General features: G+C 43.1%; 1 long non-coding RNA gene across 1 annotated transcript in view; it reads left to right on the top strand.

Annotated features, from left to right (window-relative positions):
* Nucleotides 1-23,365, top strand: part of LOC308596712 — a 143,835-nt gene that overhangs the window by 83,352 nt on the left and 37,118 nt on the right. The window lies entirely within an intron of this gene.

Below are 23,365 nucleotides of genomic sequence, written 5' to 3'. Positions count from 1 at the left end.
GGGAAAAGGTAAATTAAATTATCTATCTTCTTGATGAAAGCCATTCTTGTTTACTTAGGAAGTGGATATTCACATTACAAGAATTTATTCTTTCACTTAATCTAATAACTTAGCCTTCAAGAGATTTTGCCCTATGATTGAGCCGTCAGAAGTACACTAACAGCACCACCGCTATTAGTTCCACTAATCAAACCTTAAATGTTAGTGATGTACTCTATCTAGCAGGGTGAGCCGGAGAGCACATTCTAAAAATAGGTTGGTGTGTGGTGGACAGAAAACAAAACTTTTGCTTTCATATATCACTGTAGCTTTTTGCAGCTGGTTTCAAGGAGAGTGTCCAATCCAATTAACTTTATGCTGTGAAAAGAGCTTCATGCTCAGGTTTCCCAGCTGAGAAGCTAAAAGGAAGGACATTGGTTCACCTTCAATGAAAACAGCAAGGCCTCAGCGACACCCCTCTCCCACCAGAAGCAAACCAGGAATGCTCCAAGAAAATGCATGTGGCAAAAAGGAGCGCTAGGCTGCCTCTTGGTGGGCCACCCGCTTACTCACTTGTGATTGGCCAAGCAGATAGCCAGCCAGTCAGGATTCTTTTTATTGAAAAAATGATATATATTTTTTTCGCTTCTCACTTCCCTCTGTGGCCCCATAGCCTCGCGCTGTGGTCCCCCGTTTACGCAGTTTTCACCTGGGTCCCCCATCAGAATATCCTGGGGTGTCCCAGGGGGTCATAAGGCCTCCAGTTGGGAAACACTGCTCTATGGCAGTAAGAGAGATGTGATATGACTGGGAATGAGACGCCACTATCACATCCCTGAAGGCCTTGCACACCAACCTTTCTCATCTTCTTGGTCAGCTGCCTTAGCCTCAAGGGAATGAATATATTCCCTGAGAGTCAAGAGCTCATTGTACCAAGCACCCAACCACGTCAACTGCCCGGTAGGAAGAGAGCGATACATGTGGCTTTCTGTACAGTGCATTGAATAAAGCCCATACCCCTGCTGGCTTTCTACATGCATACCTGTTACTGTTGTTTATGGAGCTTCCTTACTTTAGTGATTGTGATTTGTTAGGTAAATAATAAATAATAATAAATATTTATTTATACCCCGCCCTTCCCAGTTCAGAAAACTGGGCTCAGGGCGGCTAACAACAAATTTAAAACATTTAATTAATGCAACACAAAACAGCATAAAATACAATATAAAATGTGAATAACAATAAATTCAGAATTAAAAATTGATTTAGGGGGGAAATCCAGCCAATAAACATTAGATGATCACTAGGGCTAGCTGGCTAAATTAGTCCTATTTGGGCCAGTGAGGAGACCAGGGGAGAATTAGCTGTGGGATCCCAGAGCGGGTAATCTTCATAAAAAGGGGAGAGGGAAGGAAGGAAGGGGAATAAAAGATCAGGCTAAGTTCTAAAAGGAATGCCAGGCAGAATAGCTCTGTCTTACAGGCCCTGTGGAAGGAAGTTAAATCCTGCAGGGCCCTGGTCTCATGGGACAGAGCATTCTACCAGGTCGGAGCCATCACTGAGAAGGCCCTGGCCCTGGTGGAGGATAATCTGACTTCATTAGGGCCCGGGACCTCTAAACTATGATTATTCATGGACCTTAAGGTCCTCTGCGGGGCATACCAGGAGAGGTGGTCCCGTAAAAAGTGGGGGGGGGGCATAATATTCCCTGATGTGCACACCTTGCTACCAAAGTCACAGAGTTGCCTAACTCGATTGCTACTTTGATATTTTCTCCCTTTGGGCTAAGGCACTTAATCAGTTGGAGTCCTCTCTTGTTCACAGCTGGTCTTTTAGGCAGGCGAGAGGCCTTCAAATCCTTTCCTTTCCACTAGTGGTCTAGAAACAGCTTATTGCCATCTTCTCTGTTTGTTGTTTTCTGTCAGGGTCTGGAATAATGGCAGGCCACTCTTTTACAACAAGCTGAACACACTCCTCCTTTAGTAACGTTACTGGAAATCGGCTGCATGGTTTCTGGAAGAATCATGCTGCTTTAAGCCCAGTCAATTTTTATTCGCTTTGTGTTGGTCACTTACATTTTAATATTAAATGAATAGTATTACTGTCCCTTTCCTACTCAATGAACATTAATTATCATCGTATCTTGAATTCAGTGTGGGTTCCAGTAGATGGCAATTTCTGATCGAAGATATAAATGCACTTGCAGTTTGTTTAATTATGCAAATTAATCAGAAGGTCTTTTGTCTTCAGAGTTTGTACTTGCTCACCTAAATCCCTGAGAAGCAACATTAAAACATGTTGAATCAATTTTCTGCAGTTAAATACTTGACTTCAGGACCCAATTGTATGTGTCAAAGACGAAGTCAATAAAAAGAGTGCAATACTGCCGGTGCAGGAATAAACAATAAAAAGTATGTTTGAAATGGGACCATTATCGGCTGTGGCACATGTGCCAATTTGATATATATTGACATTTCGGGCATGTAAATTGGCTTCTAATGTGTTATCCTGCTTCATTCTCTAATTTATAATATTTTAAATACAAGCTCTCAATAGGAACAAAGCCATACAAATGACTTTACTGTATTTTGCAGTACCTTGTTCATAATGACAGTGAAGGATCTCATTATTCATCTCATTTAGAAAACTATTGCAAACTGTAGTGTGTGTGTGTGTGTGTGTGTGTGTGTGTGTGTGTGTGTGTGTGTTTTAGCTAGTCCAGTGTTTCCCAACCTTTTTTGGGCAAAGGCACACTTGTTTGATGAAAAAAATCTCGAGGCACACCACCATTACAGCCCTGTGACGTCAGCGCGCAGCGTCACGCCGGGAGGGACGCACGAAAGTGTAAGTTTCAATTTTTTTCCCTCCCCCTTGCCGGGGAACCTCCAAGCTTTGGGGTGGGGGGGAGGAGGCAGCAAAGCGAGGCAGGAAGGAGAGCACGGCTTGGCTGGGTGAGCTTTGGCAGGGGCAGGGAATGAGAGCCGCGAGGCGGGCGCTGCGGATGGAGGCGCTGCCCGCCGAGCTCGCAGGCAGCCAGGCAGGCAGACGGCGAGAGGCCCGCGCTGGGCGGCCTCTCCTCGCCGCCGCCCCGCCTCTCGCCGCCCGACTCGCCCGCCTCCCTCCAGGCAACATCTCGCGGCACACCAGGCAACATCTCGCGGCACACTAGTGTGCCGCGGAACAGTGGTTGGGAAACACTGAGCTAGTCTCCAGTATTGCTGTAATTTAAAACCATTGAGCTCCTTCACTTTTGTTTTGAAGAAACTGAATATTGCCCTGGGCTAATTCTGCCATACTATCTCCAAATATGCTTCTCTAGCATATATTTTATTTGTTGCCTCGGTTGTAAAAATTGACAGAACTCAGCTGTTTATTGAAGCAAAGAACTATCACTACAGCAATAAAGGGATAAAAGGAAGCAGAAAGGTCACTGCCAGTATGTTGCGTGCCTTAATAAAACCTCATATTTGAAAACCACGTTTATTTGACAATCCAGGCTTCGCTTTCCCAGTTGAAAGCAGTACAAAAGTTAAGCGTACAACAGTTTGACCCAGTTCCTGGGGAGAGAGAGAGAGAGAGGCACCACAATAGAGTCCCTTGTGGTTCAGACCACTGGGCAAGCCTGACCAGGAAGCTTTTATAGGGATAGACAATGCCATATGACCAATTCTAGACTGATGCTTCTGAAACTTATTTGCTAGTCTGTTAAGCTTTTCATCTTTGTGAAGAGGTTTGTGCTGTTTGGACCCCGGCCTGACTCTCCTCATATGCAAAACCAGCTGTGGGACTGAGTTCTGTGAGACGCTGTGGCGCTGTGGGTTAAACCACAGAGCCTAGGACTTGCTGACCAGAAGGTCGGCGGTTCGAATCCCCATGACGGGGTGTGCTCCCGTTGTTCAGTCCCAGCTCCTGCCCACCTAACAGTTCGAAAGCACATCAAAGTGCAAGTAGAGAAATAGGTACTGCTCCGGCGGGAAGGTAAACAGCATTTCCGTCCACTGCTCTGGTTCGATAGAAGCAGCTTAGTCATGCTGTACGCCGGCTCCCTCGGCCAGTAAAGCGAGATGAGCGCCGCAACCCCAGAGTCGGCCACGACTGGACCTAATGGTCAGGGGTCCCTTTACCTTTATATACCTGCATGGTGTCTATACTTTTATTTGCAATTCTGCTCCAAAACAAGTCCTCCTTTCCTCCTGATAACCACTCTTTCTCAAACTCTTAATATCTATCTAATACTGACTCCCAGCTCAAGAAGAAAGGAAGAAGGGGAAAGTGTGGAAGATGGAGCAACCATCTTCCTGCCTTGTTCCCTTTCAATGGAGTTGAACAGAGCGAAATTATTTATGCCAGGTCCTGTCCTGGCATAGACTTCCGGCATGCTTGTGGGTGGCTCTGAGAAATGGGGAGGTTTGCACTTGTACTTGTTGACTAGAAGGGAAACCAAAATGCTTATTTCCAAAGCTATTGTACTACCAACCTTACTGCATGCTTGTGAAACACAGACCACTTTCAAACACCATCTCCAACTCCTTGAAAGATTCTATCAATGGTGTCTCTGAAAAATTTTACACATCGCTTGGGAAGACAGGCGAACTAATGCCAGTCTACTGAAAGAAGAAAAGTTCACCAGTGTCAAAGCAATAATTCTTCAACAGCAACTTTGTTGGATTGGTCATGTTGTGCAGATGCCTGATTATAGTCTCCCAAAGCCACTACTCTATTCTGAACTTATAAATGGAATGCATAATGCTGGTGGTCAACAAAAGAGGTTTAAAGACTCTCTCAAGGCAAATCTTTAAAAATGTAGTATAAACACCCACAACTGGGAAACACTGGCCTGCAAGCGCTCCAATTGGTGAACAGCCTTTACCAAAGGTGTCATGGGCTTTGAAGATGCTCGAACTCAAGACAAAATGGAGAAACATGTTAAGAGGAAGGTATGCTTGGCAAACCCTCACCATGATCGACTCCCACCCGGAAACCCAGTGCTTTTTTTCTAAAAAAATGTTTAGCGGTACTCTCATTTTCCTACTCATATTGAAATACTGCCTCTCAATGAAGCCAAACTTAGATTCACAAAATGTTTAGGAGTATACGTACCCCCACATCCCCCCAGAAAAAAGCACTGAGGAAACTTATGTCTCCACTGTGGAAGTACATGTGGATCCAGAATTGGCCTCCACAGTCACTTACAGACTCCCTGTTAAGACCGTGTTCATGGAAGACAATCTTACTCATCTACGAGTGATCTCCAAAGAAGAAGATGAGGCAAAATATGGTTTTGTTTTCTCTTCAACTCCAACCTGTGCGGACTGCATCACTAGTGCAGAGCCAAGACTTTCTGCTGCCAGAGAAGAGACAGTGCTGATAATAATCAGATTATGCTTGCAGAAACACTCCCAGCATCTGGCTGACCAGGATAAGAAGCAAAGAGGCCTATGATCTGATCACCAGGGATTCTCTTAGGTCCTATCTAAACAACAGGCACATATCAAAACCTCACGAACAATATCTTAACAGCTCCCAGCTGAAGGTAAAACAAAATGGTTACATTTTTCTGAAAAGAGAAAAAAAAATGGGAGAAAAGTTTTGCAGTGATAGCTGACGACTTGCTGCGCCATCTCAGTGGGCGGAGGGCAGTTTCTGCTATATCCATGGCAAAAATCATAGTGCTGCAACAATATTGTTATAATAAAGTGTCAAGCAGATATGCTAGTCACTCGTGGAAATATTTAGATTTGATGTGCCAATTTGTCACATTTTACATTCTACACCTCATTCATCCTTCTAAAACTGCTAGAGAACACATGTGAAATAATTTGTCAGCACAAATCCCTCAAAGCGCAAGTGCTCCAATATGCTCAGATATCTCAGTGTTTGTTAACATATGTATGGTGACTCTCTTGTTAAGAACTGTATTAATGCCTTTTCCTGAAGAATACTATAAAATAGCTAAATGTTAGAACTATTTTTCCATTTCAAATTTAATCCTTAGATAGGAAAATGAGGAACATGTGTGCATGCTAACAAGAAGCGTGATACCGTCTGTTCTAAGCACAGGAGTCTTGAACTCAGTTCACAATACTTTATTCCTTTAATAAGAGGTCCAGGAACTGGCTTCAGTTACAGGATTTCTGCCCATGCTAATCAAAACGGATGCATGCAACATGTCTACAAGCATGACTGCATTTACTCCCATCTGTCAAGATGGCATCCTGCCTGTTCACAAAATATAACGCCAATTTTAGTGATTCGTAGGTGCAAATCAAAGGACGAGTGCAGAAAGTGGTAGACATAAAAAATGTAGGATGTTAAAAACCATTTTTAAAAATTCAGTATATCCCTAGAGACTGTCATAACACAACTGCTGGAGAAGGATACAACGAAAATGGATTTTATGAGGTAAACATTTAACCTTTCCCCACAACTACAAAAGGAAGCTGACCAAAAAAAACCCCAACATTTTGGCATAGATAAAACACTTGAAAACTCTCTCTCTCTCTCTCTCTCTCTCTCTCTCTCTCTCTCTCCATTTACATATACATGCATTCTATATATTCGGTTGCATAGTTTCACACAAATGGGTGTTAGCACTCCAAATGTATGTTTGTATATTCTTGAAGGATGTTTTTAAATTCAAACCTTACCTATGAATTACAATTCATTGCTTATCTGTCCAGTAACTTTGTTTCAAAATTCTGTGCAAGTTTATCTGAATGGCACAATGGAATATAAATTACCCCTAACAGCAAGCAACAAGGTGAGCCAATTACTTGTTGGCCTCCATGGGAAGAACCAGGCAAGTTAAAGCCAGTTAAAAATAATAAAAAGAAAACGTTTCAGACGAGATTAACACTGAAAAGTGAAGCCACGTCCACACAAAAAAAGGAAGCAGACGATGGGGGGAAAGAACAATGCGCAGAAATGGAAAAGTGTAATGAATTGTAGTAAGACGATCGTGGGAAGATGAACGAACCTTGGAGAACAGAGTCAGAAAATCTATATGTGCCGAGGCAAGGAAAGGAGAAGAGAATGATCCATTGTGTCAAAAGCAGCAGATAAGTCAAGTGGAATAAGAAAGGAAAGGAGCCTTCTGGATGTAGCCACAAGCAAATCATTAATAACTCCAGTGGGCCTGTCTCAGTAGAACAGCCAAAGAAAAAGGCAAATGATAAAAGTTCAAAGACAGAACGGAATGCAGAAGAAAACTCAGAGGACAAACCGACTGCTGCAAGGATCATTCTAGGGACAGATCAGCTAGTAGCTGATTCTTGAAATACACATAAACAGGGACTTATTTTGAGTTGTTTGGGAAATTGGATAACATGAGCCTACCAGTTGTCACTGAACTGCCTTATTTGTTTACTCAGCGGTGTAATTCCAGAAACTATGTTATTACGGTAGCAGAAAGTCTAGTGAGATGCACAAATATCAGCAACCAAATGCCACTTCCCAGCACTGGAAAATCTCCAAATGAATATCTTGATGCACTGCCTGTCATTCAAGATTGGGACGTGCCAGGGAAGAAAGACAAAAGCATAAAATACATTTGTTTTTGAAGATTGATTGATATATAAATTGCAAGGATCTGTCCATAAACTGGAGAACCCTATAGTTCTAAAGATGCTATTCCGTTTTAACAATTTCTAAGTAGGGCCGTCATTCTTACAAATTAGAATACATTTCTGCAATAACTAATCGGGCAACTTTAGATAAAGTAGTGTGAGAACTGCAATCTGTATCATTAGAATAAAGTTTTCATGCCCTATGGTATTGAAAGAGGTTGTGATAAAGCTGTTTTTAAAAGCAATAAAACATTTGAATGAAATAATTCTGCTAATATGCATGTAAAATGAAAAGGGTATGAAGCTAGAAACAATGTACAAGACAACGATTTTCTTTCCAAAGCAAAAGCTAAAACTTTAGTATATGTTTTATTAATTTTCAGAATCAATGGCCATCTGTTCAAATGATATATTCTCTCAATTAATGAATTAAAAATAAACTCTCCCAGGCTTTACTCTGTTTGTTTGTGAGTCCCCAAGCATATGCATTATAACACTTATTTTTCTAAATTACCGTGTGAATAAATACTTGCACTCATGCTTACTTCCTCACTTTTCTCATGAGACCAATGCATTCTAAAAACTCTTCTTTGCTGAATTAGATTCAAATTGAACAACTTGTTTTATTTTCCACAAAGTTAACTTTTCAGACACCTTCTCTGAAACCTCACCACACAGAACCACACACACCACAAAGCACTGGAGGAGTTATTTTTGGAGACCTGTTAGGAACATAAACCACAGAGCCTAGGACTTGCCGATCAGAAGGTCGGCGGTTCGAATCCCCGCGACGGGGTGAGCTCACGTTGCTCGGTCGCTGCTCCTGCTAACCTAGCAGTTCGAAAGCACGTCAAAGTGCAAGTAGATAAATAGGCACCGCTCCGGCGGGAAGGTAAACGGCATTTCCGTGCACTGCTCTGGTTTGCCAGAAGCGGCTTAGTCATGCTGGCCACATGACCCGGAAGCTGTACTCCGGCTCCCTCGGCCAATAAAGCGAGATGAGCACCGCAACCCCAGAGTCAGTCACGACTGGACCTAATGGTCAGGGGTCCCTTTACCTTTACCTTGGAACATAAATAGATCTCTGAAAGACAGACTAAAGTCTAGGCTCGGAAAATCATTGATTAAGCTAGGCATTAAGACTGGGTCTCTCACACCTCTGGAATTATATCATAGGCATTGCATTTCCATGAAAGTGAATAGGGAGAGGCACTTAAAATAGGTAAAACTAAAGGTAAAGGACCCCTGGATAGTTAGGGATGTAAGAATCCCTACTTTGCTGTCTCACATGAAGCTAAAATTTGCACTCCTCTTGTCCGAGCCCACATTCAAAAGCAGGATTTTTCATTGTGTGAATTATAAAGTGTTTTTGCAATGTTTTGGTAAGTAGATAGCATGGCACAGTCCCTTATGTGGAGAGATGGAGCCAGTAGCTAATGGCTTGAGATATCATTTGGAAACGGTCATATCAGCATAAACATGAGGCTGAGACTCATAAATCCCCCTTTAAAAAATAATAATGCATCGACTCCATTCAGACCTGAAGAATTTAAGTCTGCAGAACATGAAGATTGCAAAAAAATGTACAAACCTGTTTTTCTTTCCTTAAGTAGATAGCCTTGAAGATTTCCCTTCGTCAAGAGAATGACCTTTATATAACAAAAGACTGGTTAAGGATCAGTGATTTGTTGCCATAGTAGCTAATGGTCAGAGATGCTGTCCAGAAGTACAAACATCAGCATAACACACTACATTATCATATTAAGAGTAAGAAATCCATTTTTTTTGCAGTGTCTCAGTAATTTGCCACAAAAATCACTGAGCAAATAAAATGGGGGTGGGGTTAGTTCCTAGGCAGATTTGGGGTATTAGAACACCCAAAACCTGTATAAAAATGCAAGTTTGTAAAATTTCTCTGTTGTCCTTAACTCTGAATACACTACACTTTCTTTAAAGCCCACTATTACTAAGAAATTGCATTGTACACAATGGCAGATTTGCAATTTTCAATGTTAGAAGTATTCTGTTAATCTTTGGAAGCTGCTGGTTAAATGCAGTCTCTTTCCTTAGCCATCCTCTTAAGGCAACAATCTTACCTGTTCCTTAAACCAGCTTTATGACTGATATTTCCATCTGCAGCAAGCTCTTCAAAACAGCAGGTTTCTTATAACAAAGCAGAGAGCCCTCCTTTCTATACTGATATGTGTTCTATGACTGACTGTTGCAAGAGCCTAAGACTAAGTGCTTAATAGGTCTGGGGATAGCGCACGAAAACGTTTCATAAGGTGCCAAGTGAAATAGGACTTTTGAAAAGTTTTACATGGGGAAAACAAGCCCCCCTATGAGGAAAACAAACAGAACTCTGCTACAGTAATTGCAACCATTTATTTATTTGTAGGAGTATTTCTAAATACCTATATCTATAGATAGATAGATGATAGATAGATACATGATAGATAGATAGATAGATGATAGATAGATAGATAGATAGATAGATAGATAGATAGATAGATAGATGATAGATAGATAGATGATAGATAGATATGGTAAAAAGTTAAAGGACCCCTGGATGGTTAAGTTCAGTCAATGGCGAGTATGGGGTTGAAGCTCATCTCGATTTCAGGTTAAGGGAACCAGCGTTAGTCCACAGACAGCTTTCTGGGTCATGTGGCCAGCATGACTAAACTGCTTCTGGCGCAATGGAACACCGTAACGGAAACCAGAGAGCATGGAAACACCGTTTACCTTCCCGTCACAGCGGTACCTATTTATCTATTTGCATTGGTGTGCTTTAGAACTGCTAGGTTGGCAGGAGCTGGGACCAAACAACGGGAGCGCACCCCATTGTGGGGATTTGAACCGCCAACGTTCTGATCAGCAAACCCAAGAGGCTCAGTGGTATAGACCACAGCGCCACCCACTCACCTACACATGCACCCTGCAAAATAGAATCTTCAGTGAGACTTACTTCCAAGAAAATATACGTAAGATGGGGTTTCAGATTTGGTTGATTCATCGATCAATTGCCAAGATGGCTTCTAAGTGTTTTACAAGTATATATCAAAGACAAAGAGAGAACTGAACCAGATGCTCCTACTACCCCTGTTGCAGCTATTTTCGTTTCTCTTTAAGCAGAACTACATGGCCATTTAACGCGCCATCCAATGAATCTCCACATTCGCTTCATGTGGGGTTTGAAGTTCCATCCAACAACAAGCTCCTTTAATTAGTTCAGCATATGCCATTCTGTCACTGATCAAGTGCCAAGAACTTCAAGATTTTGGAGGCTTTTGAGTGTACTCTGGAGATAAAGTCGTGCTGAGAGCCACATCATCAGTACGGTACGAAGACGTGTCATATGAAAAAAGGGTTTCATCCGGTGTGGCACATGGAGTCCTGTTCACACAACAGGACTGCCCTCATGCACTCCCAAAGTATGTTCTGGAAGGTCCCCCAGCCCTCTGGAGCAGATTTTGGGAATACCAATTTGAACAGTTATGACTCTCCCCACAGAATCTTGGGAACTGTAGTTTGTTAAGAGAGTTGTTAGGAGAGACCCCCCCCCATTCCATTCACAGAGCTACAATTTAAAGAGTGGATTAAGAACCAATCCCTCTTCCCAGCAAATTTAGGGAATCGTAGTTCTGTGAGGGGACTAGCAGTTTCCTAACCTCTCTCAGCACCCTTACCAAGCCACAGTTCCCAGGATTCCTTGGGAGATATGATACTGCTTTAAATGTCTAGTGCAGACAGGGCCCGAAAGCCTGTGACATGGAGGCCAAAGTTTAATGACTTAATTTCAGTTTAATTACTTAGGTTTTGTATTTAGATGATAGATTTGAGGTTATCTCCATACCCAACCCCCACTCTTACTCCATACCCTCCAACATTTGTCCGATGAAATTAGGGATGTCCTATTCCATAATAATTTTATTATTTATACCCCACCCATCCGACTGGATTGTTCCATAATAAAACATTAAACATTAATGGTCTGCCTTCAGAAGTCTTCTAAAGGTTGAATAGTTACTTATCTCCATACCCTCCAATATTTCTCCAATGAAAATAGGGATATCCTAAGGGAAAGTGGGACATTCTGAGATCAAATCAGAAACGGCTTCTGTAAATATGGTACTGTAAATCCATGAGATTCTGCTAACCCTTTCCATATTTTGCAAAGTAAAAACCAAGACACCCCAAAAGCTGTTGAGCTACAAAGATGCCCCCCCCCAAATTCAGTTGACTTGCCTAAGATCCAGGAGAAACCGCCAGAAAATCCCCTCAGACATCACTTCCACCTTTGAAATCCCAGTAATGTCAGGGGAAATCTGGGCATATCGTAGCCCTACCTTTCCTACATTCCTACATTGCTTGAATACAAAGTATAACTTTTATTTTAGCAAAGATCACAAAGAATTTTTTAGAAGATTGCTCCCCCCCCTTTTTTTTTTGCTGGTATCACATTTATAGCAACTGACAGAGCTGTATACAAGAAGCCATTGACAGGTCTTCAAAGATGTATGGAGAACAAGCTAGTCCAGGAGTGTTTAAAAGCTACTGTGAGAAGGCTAATGGTCACTTTATTTTCCGCACCCATAGTAAATCAGTGGCAAAAAAAGAAAAAAGTTTAAAGGCAATACCCTATGGCTGACATAAAGTAAGTAAAGACAGCATTTCACAAAGGTAAATGCCAGTGAACCTTCCAAATGCTTTAAGGAAGGGATTGAGGGTGAAAGATAAATTGGTTGCTGCAGATGTCAAAGAAGGATCACTGCTAAAAGCAGTCAGTCAAGGACTGCCAGTCTTCCCTGACAGGCAGAACTGAAAGAAATCTTCTGGCATGACAAGTTTCCCATTAACATTAAAAATCGCCTAAGAACTCATCTGGAATATGCAGACGCAATATGGATATGAAAGCAGCTTCTTAAAGAAATGAAGCTTCTTGATATATTACATGCATTTCCCTGCTCCCCCGCAATGCAATTGTGTTCCCATGCCTGAAATTTATTTGCTTAAAAACTTAATATCCTTCCTTCCAAACTATGCATTTGAGGCACCTTAGGTTGCACGTACATATTCACACATTGCCAATATGTGTTGCATTTTGTGGAACTGGCAAAGCTGACCAGGAGAATCCAGAACCAGGGTGGCCAAGCGTTCCAGAGAGATTGGAGTAAATTTATACTATATAGAGAGAATCACTGTACAAATATAAAGACACTAGCAGGATTGAGATAAAACTCACAACAATTAAAAGAAGGATCATTCTATTTGTGAATAAAGTGGTTAGTAATATAATATAGATATAGGATAGAGCTGTAAAAATGTGTGGAAATAAAATAGAGATATAAGAAAATGGAGATATAAGAAGATGGAGGGAGGGAAGTCGAGGGCTTGGCAGAGCAAATGATATCATGGTGTTATATTGCGATGTTATAAAAATTGTTAAAATTGGAAAATTAATTTCATATATATATATATATATATATATATATATATATATATATGTTGCATTTTATGGAGAAACAAACAAAAAGGCATGTTCCTGCTGCATGGAACTAAGAGTTACCGGGGTCAAGCTGTGTATAATGTTAAACACATCACTTGAGGGCTAGGGTTTGTTATTAATAATCATAATCATAATAATAGGTACAGGTTGTTGAGTTTTCATCAGTGTGCAGAGAGGGGAGGCTTAATTCTTCCCCACTCCCCCAGCCACCATCTTGCTGAATATTTCCCCTGCTCTACTGCTAGTATTTCAAAAATAAGAGATAGTTGAATTGTCAGCAATTGGATCTCATCTACCACCCCACAGCAACACAGAGGATTTTTGCTGTTGCCAATGGGAGCTTTTTTTCTAAGACCAATGGAATTTTCATTGGTGGCAATGGGAGCTTTTTCTCTGAAACTAACAGACATACTAGAGACAATGAAGATCAGGATCACAGCAGGGGAGGGAACGGTTAAGCCTCCGTTCCCCACGCAGTGATGTCCCAATGGAAATCTCCCCCCACGCATTCACACACACAAACTGATGCCTACTAATAACAATGTTTTAAACCCTGATGTCCCCTCAAGTGCACCAGAGGTGGTTTGGCCCACCTAATCAACAAGATGCGGAAAAAGGGAGAGAGGGGAATAAAAGAGAAGGGACACATATTCAGAGTTTAGTTGCACCTCCGGTATATTGCAAGTCTTCTAGGAAAGGCAGGGTGCGTAATCTATAAATAGAATCTCCAGCAACAGAGTCCTGGATGGAGGGGAGTCTAAAAGCTGGAATGAGACAAGTCCCAAGAGGAGAAGGTTAAACATGAAACAGTGAAATCTGAGGGGGCAGAGAATCGGGACTGCATTTCGGCAGTTTTTGCACAGGAAATCAGGTGACCTGGCAAGAGACTGGATATGGGGATGCAAAGCAGAGGGGAAGAATAAAGAATAGGCTTTGTGCCTGCTCCACAAGTTGTTAGTACCTCCATGTAATTGACACAGAGAGTATGAGGAGGAGAAGGTTTCGGAGGAAGGATGAGAAGTTCCGTTTTCGACATACTGAATTTGAGACAGTGATGAAAAATCCAATTACCTATGTTATTCTTGTGTTTTCTCAGATGAAGGCTGAGGTGCTACATGCTGGGAGCAGGAACAGATACAGTATGTGTGCCACTGCCATCTCGCTAGTTTCCTTTATTCCAACGTCGATGAAGAATTTTTCCTGCCAAAATATTATTGCCAATGTTGAAACCCAGGTGGAAACCTCAGACAGGTGGTGTGCAATGTGGAATCGGATGAAAGGGGAGTGTTCTGTGCAATCAGGTTACAGGTGGCACTAAAAGCCGTAAGATTTGATGAGGGCTAGAGTGTAGAGTGGTGCCGTGGTCTAAACCACTGAGTCTAGCGCTTGCCGATCAGAAGGTCAGCAGTTCGAATCCCCGCGACGGGGTGAGCTCCCATTGCTCGGTCCCTGCTCCTGCCAACTTAGCAGTTCAAAAGCATGTCAAAGTGCAAGTAGATAAATAGGTACCGCTCTGGCAGGAAGGTAAACAGCGTTTCCGTGCGCTGCTCTGATTTGCCAGAAGCAGCTTAGTCATGCTGGCCACATGACCCGGAAGCTGTACGCCGGCTCCCTCGGCCAGTAAAGCAAGATGAGCTCCGCAACCCCAGAGTCATCCACGACTAGACCTAACGGTCAGGGGTCCCTTTACCTTTACTAGAGTTTAGAGTGAGAATAGCAGAGGACTGAGAATATATAACTGAGGGATCCCAACTGGGGGGGGGGCGCTAAAAAATGCATTCTCGGTGTACTACTTAATTCAAAAGTACCACTATGCATTAACTCGCCTCATGTTTTAGATATGGGAGATGACTTGTGGGAGTACCCTCTGTTTCCCTTGCTAGATTCATGTCAGGGGACTGAGGAGGAATGGTGGAAACCACACACATACACACACACACCAATTTTTACACCTACCCAAGAAGAGGAGGACAGCATAGATTTAGAACAGTGGTTTGCAGAAAGGCATAGCTCAGCGGCTGCAGAGGGGAGGAGCTGGGAAATATTGGGGGAGCAGCAGCAAGAAAAAGCAGCACCAGGGGAGAGACAGCTGACAGACTCGGTGTCTCTTGAAATCTTTCCTGACTCCCCCTCTCCCAGGCGTGCCTTGAGAGTAGTAGAACAGAAAACTCAAAGGCAGAAAGCACAGATCAGCCAGTGCGGGGGTGATGTAGAATAAGAGGTACTGAGGGGGTGGGACATTACTTGAAGCTATCTACGGGAGACTGCATTCTTTTGTCTCTGTGAATATTTAATAAACTACTTGGTAAGAGCTCTTCTTGGGTTTCTTTGTTTTGTTTTTTGTTTGGTTTGTTTTGTTGCTTCTTGGCATCTCACCCTGAGAGGGATAGGATTCCCTGAAGCCTTAACAATTCATAGTGGATGTCAATAGACATAAAAAAGGAGAACTGAACATTTCACCAATATTCCAAGAGAGCTAAGTGACTACTCTAGGGTAAGAAAATTCCAGATGTTGCATGATTATTGTGTTCACATGACTCTGCCCTTTCTTGTAATCTCTATGAATGAAGAGGCTAGAGGAGGAGGTCTTTTGTGAGTCGTTGTTCAGAAGGCCAGAGATGAAGAAATTCTACCCTGGAAGTAGTGTGTGGAAGACCATGATATGAGATAGAGAGTCCTAACAGCGTGCAAAGACAGATGAAAAGAGGGAAGGCAATGTCATCAATGAAATATCCCAAGACATTCTGAACTGAATCTTTTTTGTGTCTTCACTGACTGACAGAAATAATATTGAGAAGATGACTTTGAAATGTGATCTGTCTCATACAGCAGTGTCGATAAATTAAAGGTTATGTGGGACTGTGCTCAAGGGTCCAGAAAATGATATTGTTGTGATTTTGGAGGGTGGGCGGGCTGTATGCCTGAGTACGTTCTAATTCCTGGATCTATCAAGGATCCAATTGCTGGAATGGTCAGACAAGTTTCTTGGTAATGGCCCCCTAAGTGTGGGTCATTCAAGGTAATGAAGGGAGTCCCTCTGTGCCAGAGATCAAGTAGGTGGTTCCTCCTCCCTCAACTGTCAGTCAGAAAGACAAAAGCTAGAGTTGAGGTGTGTGAGTTAGAGTTAGAAGCAGGAGGCTACAGGCTGGGCAGCTGAGAGACAGAGCCATGCCTGATTTCTGCTGGGATCCAAGGCTGTAGTTATGGGAGAAGCAAGAACCTCCTGGGGTGCTAATGCTGTGAACCCCGCCATCATAGACTCAGGTTGTGCATATGTGTTAAAAAAACCCCCACATATATCATAAAGATACCAGTCTCGTCTCTGCCTCATTTCCAAAAGAAAACATGAACATAGCAGCACTGCAGATCCTGGACACCATCTCAGTGAAGAATGAATACACAACAACATTGCCATCTCATTAGCTACTCCTTTACAACAATAATAAAAGTTTTTCACCCTACCAAAATATTTCTCCATTTGTTGTTGTTTAGTCGTGTCCAGCTCTTCATGACTCCATGGACCAGAGCACGCCAGGCACTCCTGTCTTCCACTGCCTCCTGCAGTTTGGTCAAACTCATGCTGGTAGCTTCGAGAACACTGTCCAACCATCTCGTCCTCGGTCGTCCCCTTCTCCTTGTGCCCTCCATCTTTCACAACATCAGGGTCTTTTCCAGGGAGTCTTCTCTTCTCATGAGGTGGCCAAAGTATTGGAACCTCAGCTTCAGGATCTGTCCTTCCAGTGAGCACTCAGGGCTGATTTCCTTAAGAATGGAGAGGTTTGATCCTCTTGCAGTCCATGGGACTCTCAAGAGTCTCTTCCAGCACCATAATTCAAAAGCATCAATTCTTTGGCGATTAGCCTTCTTTATGGTCCAGCTCTCATTTCCATACATCACTACTGGGAAAACCATAGCTTTAACTATATGGACCTTTGTCAGCAAGGTGGTGTCTCTGCTTTTTAAGATGCTGTCTAGGTTTGCCATTGCTTTTCTCCCAAGAAGCAGGTGTCTTTTAATTTTGTGACTGCTGTCACCATCTGCAGTGATCATGGAGCCCAAGAAAGTAAAATCTCTCACTGCCTCCATTTCCTCCCCTTCTATTTGCCAGGAGGTGATGAGACCAATGGCCATGACATTAGTTTTTTTGATGTTGAGCTTCAGACCATATTTTGCGCTCTCATCTTTCACCCTCATTAAAAGGTTCTTTAATTCCTCCTCACTTTGAACTTATTTCCACTATTCATACGTACCACTTCATTTTTCAAGCTCATGTTTAGTAAAACAAGATAGATAGATAGATAGATAGATAGATAGATAGATAGATAGATAGATGATAGATAGATAGATAGATGATAGATAGATAGATAGATAGATAGATACATTATCTATCTATCTATCTATCTATCTATCTATCTATCTATCATCTATCTATCTATCTATCTATCATTTATACCCCACCCATCTGGCTTGGTTTCCCCAGCCACTCTGGGCAGCTCCCAATCGAATATTAAAACACAATACAGCATTAGATATAGGCAATGGTGGGGCAGATCCATCCCATACATTTAAAGTGCACCCAATACACAATGGAAGCACATTACTCCCCCCCAAAAAACCTTTAGTTCCCAGTACCCTTAACAAACTAGTTCCCAAAATTCTTTGGGGCAAGTCATGTGCTTTAAATGTGTGCGGTGTGAATCTGCCCTGGTTGTGTGATGCATTCCATTGTAAAGAGATATTTATAACCCAAGGATTGCTTTGCTATATACCGGTAATTGCAATATATACTAAAGATTGGAATTTGAGAGGTATTTTCTCCCCTTTGAAGCATGCCTTTCTTTTGAATTTTCATGAAAAGGGGGTCATTATGTAAAAAAAATTGGAGGGTTTGAACTGTCAGTGGCTTTCCACGTCTCTCTATTTTCCACATTTAAGCAAACCAACGTTCCATTGTTGGGTTATTTTATATCTGATACCAGATCTATGCCTGTGCATTCCCTTATATTTGTTGGGAATAGATCATACAATGATTAGTATTATTCTATATTTGCCTTTGTCAATGGGTAGCCCCATTGGTTCCAGACTGTCCACTTTGAGCAGGTTTGCTATTTTAGTGTCTTGAATGGAAAAATGATTCATGGGTGTGAAATTGAAATTACTTGGCAGTTCTTACATCCTCGTGGTCTACTTTGCAGGCACAAAATGTGACAGATTTTGCTGTTCACTAAGAGAAGAGAAAGTTAATACCAAAAACCAGAGACATATTTATTTCTGGCATAGGTTCGTCTAAGGAACATCCTGTTTGTCATGGTAATAATTGCAAAAGAGGGCATGGGATTCATTTCAGCATCTTGGCTTGGAATATAAGTGTGGGTATTAAAAATATATAGAGTGATGGGTAAAAAAATACCCAATATTTAGGTCATCATCAATGTTGGGGTGGGGTGGGGAAGCAGTCCAGTGCTGTACATGTGCAGCTGTCGGCTTAATTTTCATTTGCCACAATAAATGATGGCTTCTTTAATATTGCCTGAAAATGAGGCTGGAGCAAGTTTCAACCTTTTCTCATAGTACTGAGAATTGCACTGAGACTCAGATGCATTCTGCCTTCATGTGAATCAGGGCTGACTTCAAGTTCTCATCTATAATAGGGATGAAGAATTTCAGGCCCGGATCTGAAATGGGGTTTTCCAGGCCTCTCTTTCTAGCCTCAAGTTTCTCCCTGGGCACTGTCACTCCAGAGCCACATGCCTCACCAGACTTGCTTCTCCCCCTTGTGTGTTTTTGCTTACCTAACTGCAATGTCATAATAAATAACAAGATGCGCTCTTGAACTCTGATAATGTTCCTTGCTTATCAGAATGGAGGCTAGAGAAAGTCAGTGTGTGTGTGTGTGTGTGTGTGTGTGTGTGTGTGTGTGTGTGTAAACAAGCCTACTGTACAAATTGATAAGACATACAGTGGTCCAGTTAGGTACTTTAGTTACATAAATGTTGGTCTTATGGGGCGGGGTTCTTTAAATGGTAATGGTCGCACACTGCTTCCATGGGGGCACAGACGATTGCAGCCCCTCGTGCTCTACCTTCTTCCCCGACGGTCACTGCACACTTGCCCGCCAACCACTGTTGGGGAATTCCCCTCAGCCAGTGGTATTAAGGGGCTGTCTTCCCACCAAAGAACGCAACTTTGTTTGGGCCAATCAGAGGCCCTGCTTAGAGGGCAGTGCCTCGATAGCCAGCCAGGCAATGGCTGCTGCCCCACCCAGCCTGGCATCGAGGCTTAAAAGGCCAGTTAACGTAATTAATAGTCTTATGGGGTTGGGGGTTCTTTAAATGGCAATGTGAATAACTTCACTTCAGAATGTGGCAAGCAGGGGCGGAGGAAGGGGGTGCGTTGAATGCGGCCACCCTGGATGTCACCACTCACCGCAGGGCCTGCAGCGCATCCAAGCCACACTGTAGGTGGCTGAGTGGGAGGAGGCAGGCAGACTCCAGAGGCCCTGCAATATGCCCCGCCCTATGGGCGGCTTGCCTCACCCCGCCCTGCCCCACCTTGCCCCTATGGGTGGCTCGCCCTGCCCCTGGTAGCGCTGCCCCAGGTGCCCGAGCCACCCCAGGCGCTGGTGGCAAGCCATATTAGAATTTCTGCTGTATGATTACATTCATAGGATTGTTGTCTTTCACATGATGGTACAGTGGTACCTCGGGTTACATACGCTTCAGGTTACAGACTCCGCTAACCCAGAAATAGCACCTCAGGTTAAGAACTTTGCTTCAGGATGAGAACAGAAATCATGCTCCGGCAGCGCGGCAGCAGCAGGAGGCCCCATTAGCTAAAGTGGTGCTGCAGGTTAAGAACAGTTTCAGGTTAAGTACGGACCTGTGGAACGAATTAAGTACTTAACCTGAGGTACCACTGTATATATTTTGACTCCACAGAGTGAGAAGTTACGGAGACAGGATCTTTGTGTTACTGTGTCCCATGAAGTGGGACTATTGTCCTTTGTCCATTTTCTCTTTGCTGTCTGATGCTAGAGAGAGAGGGAGCCATGTTGCACTGCTCCGTGTGTGTTTATATGTCAATAAAGTAGATTAGCCAAAATGCTGAGTTGCTGAGGTCTGTCACGCAAGTTGTGCAAACTCTGCGGATCCCTAAGTGTGCCAGTTGGCATCGGTTGCTGAAGCTCCCAAATGAAATACCGGGGGGAGAGAACATGCCAGTCGTGCATGTGTCTCTGCCAGGGTCCTACTCGGGTGTAGGCTCAACTCCTGACAAGCCAACCCTGCTGTACTTGTAGGGCTTCCTGCTCATTCTGCTGAATAGGACCAGAAGGATCTGCCCCAAAGTCCTGCACTGATGGCACCACTGAGCATTTTCCAATGCCAGCTGCCAGATGAATATATGGGCCTCCGTTACCTGTAGTCCCCAAGCCCAGAGAGTTAAATAGAAAGTGCTGGGATCCTTCACAGAGCATAATTGTTGCTGCTTTGTGACACCAGAGTGCTGTGCTTCACTGCACATTCTCTGCACAGGTAAAGAACCTGTATGTCACAAGAAGCTTTTGCCGACTAAAGACCAGCGTTCTCTTTCCATAGCAGGATCCCTAAGTGCAGAGTAAACCATACTCCCATCTCCTGTCGGTGAGTTCTCATTCAGCTTGTCACCTACAGAACACCTGCTCAAATGAAGATTCTGAGAATGAATGAATAAAGAAATGATCTGCTTCCCGGGCTGTGCTAATGCTTCTGAATTAAACATAACATTGAACTGTAGCTGTCCCATCCATAACAAAAGCAGACTACACTTTGCTGAAACCTTTCAAAGAGGTTACGCTATGCTGAACTCTGTCATAAAGCTCGGTGGAAGCGTGCCAGCGGAATAAAGCCGAGTGTTTGCCGTGAAAAATCAGGATCAGACTCCATTATCATTAACAGATTAGGAGAATCACTAAATGGGTTGTCACTCGGCAAATTATTTTTCTCCACAGAAGATTGGATACACTTAAAAGGAAGAGTATCTCATTGTACACCTTGTTTGGTTTTCTTAATCAAAAAATTAAAAGAAGACCGTGGACCCTTCGTGTCATCTTTCCTCAAATAAGTGTAGCTGCAAATATCTGGCAGGTATTGTCTATGGCTTAGCTATGGCTTAATAAAAGCTTATGCACAAGGGGAAAGTACTGCATGCAAGCAGTCCATTTATTTCCCCTCCCGTTGGAGGTCCCGAGGGATTAAACATGGGACCCAGAGCCAGCCATACCATTATGCAGAGTGTGACAGCTTTCTCAGGATGCAGATATTGGAAAGTGAGGAGCAGCAGTGAGAGGTTGGAAGACAAAGTTGTGTGCCCGTTCAGCCTGCCATGAACTCACTAAGATAGCCTTCAGGTACAGTGGAGGATGGGACGTGGGTGGTGCTGTGGGTTAAACCACAGAGCCTAGGACTTGCCGATCAGAAGGTTAGTGGTTTGAATCCGCGCGACAGGGTGAGCTCCCATTGCTCGGTCCCTGCTCCTGCCCACCTAGCAGTTTGAAAGCACGTCAAAGTGCAAGTAGATAAATAGGTACCGCTCCAGCGGGAAGGTAAACGGCGTTTCCATGCACTGCTCTGGTTCGCCAGAAGCGGCTTAGTCATGCTGGCCACATGACCCGGAAGCTGTATGCTGGCTCCCTTGGCCAATAAAGCGAGATGAGTGCCAGAACCCAAGAGTCGGCCACGACTGGACCTAATGGTCAGGGGTCTCTTTACCTTTACCTTACAGTGGAGGATGCTGAAGTGAGGATGCATTAAAGAAAGATACAACTGCTGGTCCAGTCAGCTTCTGAACATGCATCCTGTCCTTTGCCTCAGGCAGCAAAATGTACTGTACAGTGATACCTCGGGTTACAGACGCTTCAGGTTACAGACTCCGCTAACCCAGAAATAGTACCTCGGGTTAAGAGCTTTGCTTCAGGATGAGAACAGAAATTGTGCAACAGTGACGCAGCGGCAGCAGGAAGCCCCCTTAGCTAAAGTGGTACCTCAGGTTAAAAGAACGGACCTGCAGAATGAATTAAGTTCACATGCTTTTCCATGAAGCTCTGGTTCTTCCCTAGAAAGCAATTGTGATCTACTCTCTTCATGCGTGAAGGAGGAAGGTAAACTTACTCTGATAGGAAGAACCATGGCCTATACCTGAACCATTTTTTCTTCCATAAATGCTTGTGGGGAATATTAAGAGTCGGGACATGCTGTTCTGAAGCAATGTACAAGCCAAAGTCAAAAGTTCAGAGTAAACTTCTGTAATCCTTAGTCAGGGAAAGCTCTCGCTGAAGTCAATTTGACCCTATACATTTCCATTAGATGGGTATGTAAATTAAGCATCAACAGGGACACAATTGGTTTAGAACAGTGAAAAAAGGTCAATCTATTCTGAGGGGTTGAGTGAGTCTTTCTGCCCACCACCATGCTCAGTAATTCAAGCCATGTAAATAGAATATTGATAGAGCACCACTTGAAGGATAGGAAGATGTAAAAAGTCACAGCAAATTACCATCTGACTTAATATGAGGAATAATTGAGACTGAGTGGTTTTCCATGCCCCACATTTTCAGCTTTCCTTTGGTTATTCAGTCCCCTCTTGTTCAGGGAAGTTTTTAAAATTTGATGTCATATTGTGTTTTAACTTGTTGGAAGCTACCCAGATTTGCTGGGGAATCCCAGTCAGATAGGCAGCATATACATTATTATTATTATTATTATTATTATTATTATTATTATTATTTGATCATTGCTGAACAGTTGAGCCATCTTTTTTAAAATATGCAATGCTTTTTGTTTAATCGTTTAGTCATGTCCGACTCTTCGTGATCCCATGGCACGCCAGGCACTCCTGTCTTCCACTGCCTCCCGCAGTTTGGTCAAACTCATGTTAGTAGCTTCGAGAACACTGTCCAAACATCTCGTCCTCTGTCGTCCCCTTCTCCTTGTGCCCTCCATCTTTCCCAACATCAGGGTCTTTTCCAGGGAGTCTTCTCTTCTCATGAGGTGGCCAAAGTATTGGAGCCTCAGCTTCAGGATCTGTCCTTCCAGTGAGCACTCAGGGCTGATTTCCTTAAGAATGGATAGGTTTGATCTTCTTGCAGTCCATGGGACTCTCAAGAGCCTTCTTTATGGTCCAGCTCTCACTTCCATACTGGGGAAACCATAGCTTTAACTATACGGACCTTTGTCGGCAAGGTGATGTCTCTGCTTTTTAAGATGCTGTCTAAGTTTGTCATTGCTTTTCTCCCAAGAAGCAGGCGTCTTTTAATTTCGTGACTGCTGTTCACCAT

Source organism: Podarcis bocagei, assembly GCF_964188305.1.
Source record: "Podarcis bocagei genome assembly, chromosome: 10".
Taxonomy (NCBI): domain Eukaryota; kingdom Metazoa; phylum Chordata; class Lepidosauria; order Squamata; family Lacertidae; genus Podarcis; species Podarcis bocagei.
Note: the sequence above shows the minus strand (reverse complement) of the source record. Positions and strands in the feature narration are given on the sequence as shown.